The sequence below is a fragment of the Colobus angolensis genome, unplaced genomic scaffold (assembly GCF_000951035.1).
Source record: "Colobus angolensis palliatus isolate OR3802 unplaced genomic scaffold, Cang.pa_1.0 Scaffold50, whole genome shotgun sequence".
Lineage (NCBI taxonomy): Eukaryota > Metazoa > Chordata > Mammalia > Primates > Cercopithecidae > Colobus > Colobus angolensis.
Genome location: NW_012118488.1, coordinates 2867024 through 2875854, shown reverse-complemented (window position 1 = coordinate 2875854; position 8831 = coordinate 2867024).

Here is an 8831-nt window from a genome sequence, read left to right as displayed (position 1 = left end):
AACATTAGCAGTTGCTTCTCTTTGGCTGAGCAGATGAACTGCAAAAACTCTCAGAGTGAAAGAGGGAAGGAGGGTGGGGCTGGGTGAGGCGGCAGGGATGGGTTCCAGGAAATGGGAGGTGGGACTGGTTCGTCACCAGGGCCTCTCTGGAAGGCCAGGCTGGCTACTGGCAAAGAAAGAGTTACTGAGCATCAGCTGAAGGGATGGCAAGCAGTGAGGGAGGCTCTGGCCCAGCAATTCTTATCTTCAGGAAAGTTTAAGAGTCATTGTCACTTGGAGGGAATTTCCTGGACTATGAACTTTATTGCAGAGAGGACAGAATGGCTGGGTGGGAGGAAGTTAGCCTCAGGTTCCACACCCACCGCTCCCATTCCCCCACAGCTGGGTTTGCTGTTTCTCCAAACAATTTAGTGTTAACAACATAAACCCTGGTCCAGCCTGGCCTCCTGCAGCTATGTGGCCTTCAAGTCTTTATCCTTGCTAAGCCTTGGCTCCCTCATCTACAAATGGGTTTAATAACAGCACTTGCTTATAGTAAATGCCGAATATATGTTGGGTTTGAATAATGAGGAGGAAGCTGGGGCCAGAGATTTGCACTGAGGAGAATGAACAGAAATCTGTCCCTATTCTTCTTCTTCTATTTATTTATTTATTTTTTTAGACAAGTCTTGCTCTGTAGCCCAGGCTGGAGTGCAGTCGTGCAATCTCAGTTCACTGTAACCTCCACTTCCCGGGTTCAAGTGATTCTTGTGCCTCAGCCTCCCAAGTAGCTGGGATTACAGGCACCCACGACCATGCCCAGCTAATTTTTGTATTTTTAGTAGAAATGGGATTTCACCGTGTTGGTCAGGCTTGTCTCAAACCCTTGACTTCAGGTGATCTGCCCGTCTCGGCCTCCCAAAGTGCTGAGATTACAGGCCTGAGCCCCCGTGCCCGGCCTGTCCCTGTTCTTGGATGCTGATTAGAGGAACAAGACAGGCATGCATCAAAATAAATGCACTTGGTTGCCTCACCTAACCAATGGTGCAAAAGCACCAATCTTGAAAACAATTTCTAGTTACACCTTGTAGTATATTTTGAGTTCTTGTTTGTTTGTCTTGGAGATGGAGTCTTGCTCTGTCACCCAGGCTGGAGTGTGCTGGAGTGTACTGGCGTGATCTCAGCTCACTGCAAACTCCGCCTCCTGGTTCAAGCAATTCTCCTGCCTCAGCCTCCTGAGTAGCTGGGATTACAGGCGCCCGCCACCACGCCTGGCTAATTTTTTGTATTTTAGTAGAGATGGGGTTTCACCCTGTTGCCCAGGCTGGTCTCGAACTCCTGAGCTCAGGCAATCCGCCTGCCTCAGCCTCCCAAAGTGCTAGGATTATAGGCATGAGCCACTGCACCCGGCCCCTTGTAGTACATTTTGTCTTCCCAGTCTATTTTGAGATGTTGTTCAAGTAAATGTGTGTCCCCAGGGCTCCAGCAGGCTCACAGCAGGAAGCAGCAGTCAGGAAGTGCAAGGTGGCAAGCAGGACACTGGGTCGGAACGTGTTCTGGACCCACTGGCAAGTGAGGTTTGCTGAATTCTACACAACAGCAGCTACCACATCCTTCTGTGTTCTGGAGCCAGGGAAGGCTTCCAGACAGAGGGGGCTTCTCCCTGTAATTTGAGGGAGATTATTGGCTCAGGCAAAGGTGAGAGGGTTTAAAGAGGAGAAAAAGAGAAGCACCGAGCAGTCTCAAGCTGGAGAAAGCCCTGGGGACCTTGTAGAGCTCCTCTTCTGGGGACAAAGACCATGAGGGGTCATAGGTGGCACAGCAGAGCACAACATCCCAGGGAACAGATGTTGAAGATGGATTAGACCCTGACAACGGATGTGAAATATTGACCCAGCAAAAAGTGCCTGGTGTTTGCACAGAGGCCAAATCGGTGCAGCAGCTTCCATGGGAGGAGGGGCCGGAAAGTGCCCAGGTCCGGAGGTCACTCTCCACACTCCCACACACTCTCCCAGGGGCCACAAGTCAGTCTCCAGCTCAGGGACGATTTAAAGGAGGATGCCTGTGTTGGAAATCAAGGCAGGCATTCGCGGGCATGCACCCACACATGCACACATAGTCTTTTTCTTTACTTGAAGGCTCACCTAGTTCTGTTTGTGTTAAAAAAAAAAAAAAAAAGAAAGAAAAGAAAAGATAAAGAACGCTCACCTAGGCCGGGCATGGGGGCTCACACCTATAATTCCAGCACTATGGGAAACTGAGGCAGGGATCACTTGAGGCCAGTTCAAGCCCAGCTTGGGCCACATAGCAAGACCCTGTCTCTACAAAATTTTTTTTAAAAAAATTAGCCAGGTGTCGTGGCATGTGCCTGCAGTCCCAGCTACTCAGGAGGCTGACGGAGGGGGACTGCTTGAGCCCAGGAGGTTAAGGCTGCAGTGAGCCATGATCATACCACTCCTGCCTGGGTAAGACAGAGTGAGACACCATCTCAAAACCCCCCAAAAAATCACAAGCTCACCTACACAGAGAAACAACTAGATGTACTGGGTCATGGTGATATACGCCTACAGTCCCAGCTACTCTGAGGCTGAGGTGGGAGGATCACTTGAGCCCAGGAGGTGAGGGTTGCAGTGAAGCATCGTGTCACTGCACTCTAGCCTGGATGACGGAGCAAGACCCTGACTCAAAACGATGTTTTTAAAAATGGATGGAAATGCTAATAATTGTGTTTTGTTGATGTAACTATACTTAAGTTTTGTACTTTATGCATTTTAAATGTTCTCTAATGAGAATACATTTTTTTAAAGAGAGAAAAAAGCTTATCTGCCTGTCAACATTAAGTTCCTAAAATCAAAGGTTTCTTTCCAGTCCTACCCTACTAGTATTTGACACTATTGAGCCCATTTTCTGAAACTATTTTCTTGCTTGGCTTTCAGGCTGCCCATTTTCTCCTGGTTTTTCTTCCCTTCATGGATGGCTTCTGGTACCCTGCCTGACTCCTAAAGTTAGCATTATTTAGGGTCTGTCCTCAGCCTGCCCTATCTTTTCTCTCCAGATTAGCTCGTCCACTCCCTTGGTTTCAGCTATGCCACTCATGTCAGCTCCAACCCAGTTCTTTGCCGAAACATTTATCCCATTGCCTACTGAGTATCCCCACAAGACCCTCAAATTCAGTGAAAACTTGGAAGTTCCCTCCCTGAAGGCTGCTGTTCCTTCTGTGTGTTCTATCTTGACTGGCTGGGTCAGAATCCTAGTAATCATTTATCTGCCCCTACCTTTCTGTAGTGGGTTGAATGGTGCCCTCCCACCCAAAAAGAGATGTCCACACATGCCACCAAGCCTGGCTTTTTCTTTTTTTGTAGATAGGGGTCTTGCCATGTTGCACAGACTTATCATACCCTTTATATAGTGAACGAGTATTGCCTTATATGACAAAAGGTGATTAAGTTAAGGATCTTGAAAAGACTTATCCTGGATTAGCCAACTGGGCCCTAAATCCAATGACATATGTCCTTATAAAAGGGCACACAGAGCGCACACACTGAGGAGAGGCGGCGGCACAGGGAGGAGGCACTGTGGCCGTGGAAGCGGGTTTTGGAGTGATGCCACAAGTCAAGGGACACCAACAACCACTGAAATAATGGACTGACCCCTACAGCTTCGCGATGGAGCCTCGTCTCTCACTATGCCCCACTAGAACACTATACCCTCACCTCACACATGGTTGCAATTCCCGCATTTCAACATGCTCTTTGAAGCTCTTCCTTAAAAAAAAAAAAAAAAAAAAAATTCAGCTTTTGAGATAATCGTAGCTTCACATGCGGTTTAAGGCTGGGCGCAGTGCTGGGCGGCTTGCAACCTGGGATTCTGAGTCACTCCTACATCCTCGCCACACACTCCTTCCCCACCTTCACCCCACCCCGTTAGCACACATGAGCTTGTTCATGCAGCTCAACTAGGTTGTGTTGTCTTTCAGGACAGAAACTGATTTCTTTTCATGTTCTAGTATTTTTGCTTAAAAGTCCTTTGCATTCTGGTACTGCTTCTCCTTCTGTCTTTGCAGAGAACCTCAGAATACATTCCCCATGTCTGTCTGCCATCTCTGTCCCTCTGCCTCTTCCAAAGCACACTTCTCGAACATCCTTAACTTGAGCTTTCAAAACACCTTTAATTAACACTGAAGTCCCATGGCTGCCAAGTCCTTAATTTGCAGGATGACTTCCCTTATCTTTTAAGTATCCTTAGGGCTGCCGGTTAGCTCAGCTGATCAGAGTGTAGTGCTGTAAGTATCTTTACATTGCTTTTCTGGGTGGTTTTCTCCTTTCCCCATCTGACTGGGAGAGCCCTGAAACCAAAGACTTTCTCCCCTAGCAGTTTCCAAGCTCCCAGAGGCAGAGACTTGGTTAATCTTATAGATCCCTCAGGGGAAGAACTTTTTACTTTATAAATCCTGGTCTGATACTAACTCTGCACACTGTGGGTGCTCAATAAATGTTGATTGACTGAGTAAACAACGAATGTAGTCCTCTGGAGTGTCATATTCCTCCTTTCCACAGGGAGAAAGTAATAACATTAGGCAGAGCAGGCTGGATCTCTTAATGTGATTACCTGGGATTTGTGGGCCAGTGACTCTGTCCCCCAACTTTATTGGGTACATCCATCTCGACAGAATAGATATTACCAAACAGAGACCACTAATGCTGTTGGCCAAATGATGGGCTATCACTAATTCCCTTGACCCTATTAATCTTGATTCTATTGCACCGAAGCTGCTGCGTCCAGTCCAAGATAGGGGGAGAACACAGCACAGTTGTAGCGATTGTACTGACATCAGCGTCATCTATCCAAGTTCAACAGTGTTTAACTTGCTCTGGGTTTGTATCTGAGACATCCTTCATGTCTCAAATGATAATTTGAGATCTAATTCACAATGCATAAAATGCATCCATTTAAAGTATGTAACTCGGCTGGGTGCAGTGGCTCATGACTGTAATCCCAGCACTTTGGGAGGCTGAGGCAGGGGGATCACTTGAGGTCAGGAGCTCGAGACCAACCTGGTCAACATGGTGAAATCCATCTCTACTATAATACAAAAACTAGCTGGTTGTGGTGGCACACACCTGTAACTCCAGCTACTCAGGAGGCTGAGGCAGAAGAATCATTTGAACCCGGGAGGTGGAGGTTGCAGTGAGCCCAGATCATGCCACAGCACTCCAGTCTGGGTAACAGAGTGAGACTTCGTTTAAAAAAAAAAAAAAAGGTATGTAACTTGATGGTTTTTAGTATATTTGGTGGTGTAACCATCTCCACAATCGAGTTTAGAACGTTTTCTTTACCCTCCCAAAAGAAACTCCATACCTATTAGCAGTCAGTCTCCATTTCCCCCAACCCCCAGCCCTAGGAAACCAACCTATTTTGTTACTACAAATTTGCCTATTCTGGACATTTCAAATAAATGGAATCATACAATAATGTGGTCTTTTGTGACTGGCTTTTTTCACTTGGCATAGTTTCAAGGCTCATCCATATTGCAACATATATGACTACTTCCTGTTTATTGACAAATAATATCCCATTGTATGGATATACCATATTTTATTTATCCATTCATCAGCTGATAGACATTTGGGTTGTTTCTACTTTTAGCAAGTTATTTCTGCATGTTTCAGCTTATTCATCCATAAAAATGAGTTAACAGCTGCCTTGTCTTGGAGGATTATGAGAGGCACACAGGGAATATGTGAAATACATTCTAAACTACAAAGTGGTACAAGAATGTAAAGATACTTTATTACTTTAATTTTTTCAGAGATAGGGTATCAACTCTGTGGTCCAAGCTGGAGTGCAATGGTGCAATCATGGCTCACTGCAGCCTCAACCTCCTGTGCTCAAGGGATCCACTTGCCTCAGCCTCCCCTGTAGCTGAGGCTACAGGTACATGCCCCCATACCTGGCTTTTTTTTTTTTTTTGGAGAGACGAGGTCTTGCTATGTTGACCAGGCTGGTCTCCAACTGCTGGCCTCAAACAATACCAGCACGGGGTATTATAGGTGTGAGCCATCACACTGGCCTAAAGACTTTTTTTTTTGAGATGGAGTCTCACTTTATCATCCAGACTGGAGTACTGTGGCGCGATCTCAGCTCACCGCAACCTCAGCCTCCAAAATAGCTGGGATTACAGGCAGGCATGCCCCACCACACCCAGCTTTTTTTCTTTTTTTCTTGAGACAGTCTTGCTCTGTCGCCCAGGCTGGATTGCAGTGGCACGATCTCGGCTCAATGCAACCTCTGCCTCCCAGGTTCAAGTGATTCTCCTGCCTCAGCCTCCCGAGTAACTCGGACTACAGACACCCACCACCACGCCTGGCTAATTTTTGTATCATTTTTTTTTCAGTGGAGACGGGGTTTCACCATATTGGCTAGGCTGGTCTCAAACTCCTGACCTTGTGACCTGTCCACCTCGGCCTCCCAAAGTGTTGGGATTACAGACGTGAGCCACCACACCTGGCAAATTTTTTGTATTTTTGGTAGAAATGGGGTTTCACCATGTTGGCCAGGTTGGTCTTGAACTCCTGACTTCAGGTGATCTGCCCACGTCGGCCTCCCAAAGTGATGGGACTACAGATGTGAGCCACTACGCCTGGCCCTAAAGACTTTTTTTTTTTTTAAGGTGGAGTCTTGCTCTGTCACCCAAGCTGGAGTGCAGTGGTGTGATCTTGGCTCACTGTAACCTCCACCACCTGGGTTCAACTGATTCTCCTGCCTCAGTCTCCCGAGTAGCTGGGATTACAGGAGCCCGCCACTACACCCAGCTAATTTTTGAATTTTTAGTAAAGATGGGGTTTCACCATGTTGGCCAGGCTGGTCTTGAACTCCTGATCTCGTGATATGCCTGCCTCAGGCTCCCAAAGTGCCGGGATTACGGGCATGAGCCACACCGCAACCGGCCAAGACTTTTTTTTTTTTTGAGATGGAGTCTCGCTCTGTCGCCCAGGCTGGAGTGCAGTGGCCGGATCTCAGTTCACTGCAAGCTCCGCCTCCTGGGTTCACGCCATTCTCCTGCCTCAGCCTCCTGAGTAGCTGGGACTACAGGCGCCCGCCACCAAGCCCCACTAATTTTTTGTATTTTTAGTAGAGATAGGGTTTCACCATGTTAGCCAGGATGGTCTCAATCTCCTGACCTCGTGATCTGCCCGCCTGGGCCTCCCAAAGTGCTGGGATTACAGGCGTGAGCCACTGTGCCCGGCTAAGACTTTTTAATATTTATATGAGAGCAGCTCAGGAGAGCACTGGGGCCAGTGTAACTTCATTGAGCTTATGCCCTATTGTTGGTTAACTCAGGGCAATCAGTTGAGTATCTCTTTGGGTCTTGTCTCTATGTAGAGTCCATTTTGCTTTTTTCCTAGGTAATGGACTGCATCCACATTTCATCCACATTTGTTCGTAGGAGACCAGGTTAGAGTATGCTTACTTCAGTGTAAGCTATTGCCACCGTAGAAAATCAAATCACAGGAGAATGATATTTGAACATCAAGGCAGTCATATTTCATCCAAATTTTTAGCAAGACCAGGGAAAAGGGCTGAAGCTATAGGTCTTAAGGCCTAGGTTTCCCAAATATCTTGCCAACTCTCCTTTTCTCAATTTTTTTTTTTGAGACGGAGTCTTGCTCTGTTGCTCAGGCTGGAGTGCAGTGGTGCGATCTTAGCTCACTGCAACCTCTGCCTCCCGGATTCAAGCAATTCTCTGCCTCAGCCTCCCAAGTAGCTGGGATTACAGGCGCCCGCCACCACACCTGGCTAATTTTTTGTATTTTTAGTAGAGACAGGGTTTCACCATCTTGGCCAGGCTGGTCTTGAACTCCTGACCTTGTGATCCACCTGCTTCAGCCTAACAGAGTGCTGGGATTACAGACGTGAGCCACCGTGCCCAGCCTCCTCTTTTAATTTTAAGTTAGCTTTCTTTCACACTCACATGTGCCAGGGTGACTTTCTTCTCCCTTCACTGTCCATCCAGTAAGCATGCTAAGGTAATGCAAAAACATTTTAATATCAGACCAAGAAAAAAGAAATTAGGAAGGAAAACCTGTTGCCATAACAAGTACAAAGATTCAAAAATTCAACTCAGATATATACCATTTGCTCCCATAACTTCCTATTTTTTGCAGGTATATAGCTGTAAGCTATATAATGTGTGGGTGAGAGAGGGATGGAGGAAGGCCAGAGTGGGCAGTGGGTTATATAAGAACTACTGTTGGCCGGGTGCAGTAGCTCATGTCTGTAATCCCAGCACTTTGGGAGGCCGAGGCGGGTGGATCAGGAGGTCAGCAGATCAAGACCATCCTGGCTAATGCGGTGAAACCCCATCTCTACTAAAAATACAAAAAATTAGCCAGGTGTGGCGGCGGGCGCCTGTAGTCCCAGCTATTCAGGAGGCTGAGGCAGGAGAATGCTGTGAACCAGGGAGGTGGAGTTTGCAGTGAGCAGAGATTGAGCCACTGCACTCTAGCCTGGGAAACGGAGCGAAACTCTGTCTCAAAAAAAACAATTAAAAAAAAAAGAAATATCGTTTACTACTAGTGGCTGCCTGGAGCATAATTTCCCCCTTCAAAGCCTTGGTAAGAGCAGCTGGGGATAATGAACAGTGGTTAAAAATGCTTTGTTTTACACCCAGCAAAAAGGGTCATTACTACCTCAACGGTTTTTTTTTTTTTTTTTTCCATTTTTTTTTTTTTTTACTCTGTCACCCAGGCTGGAGTGGGAGCATAATTTCCCCCTTCAAAGCCTTGGTAAGAGCAGCTGGGGATAATGAACAGTGGTTAAAAATGCTTTGTTTTACACCCAGCAAAAAGGGT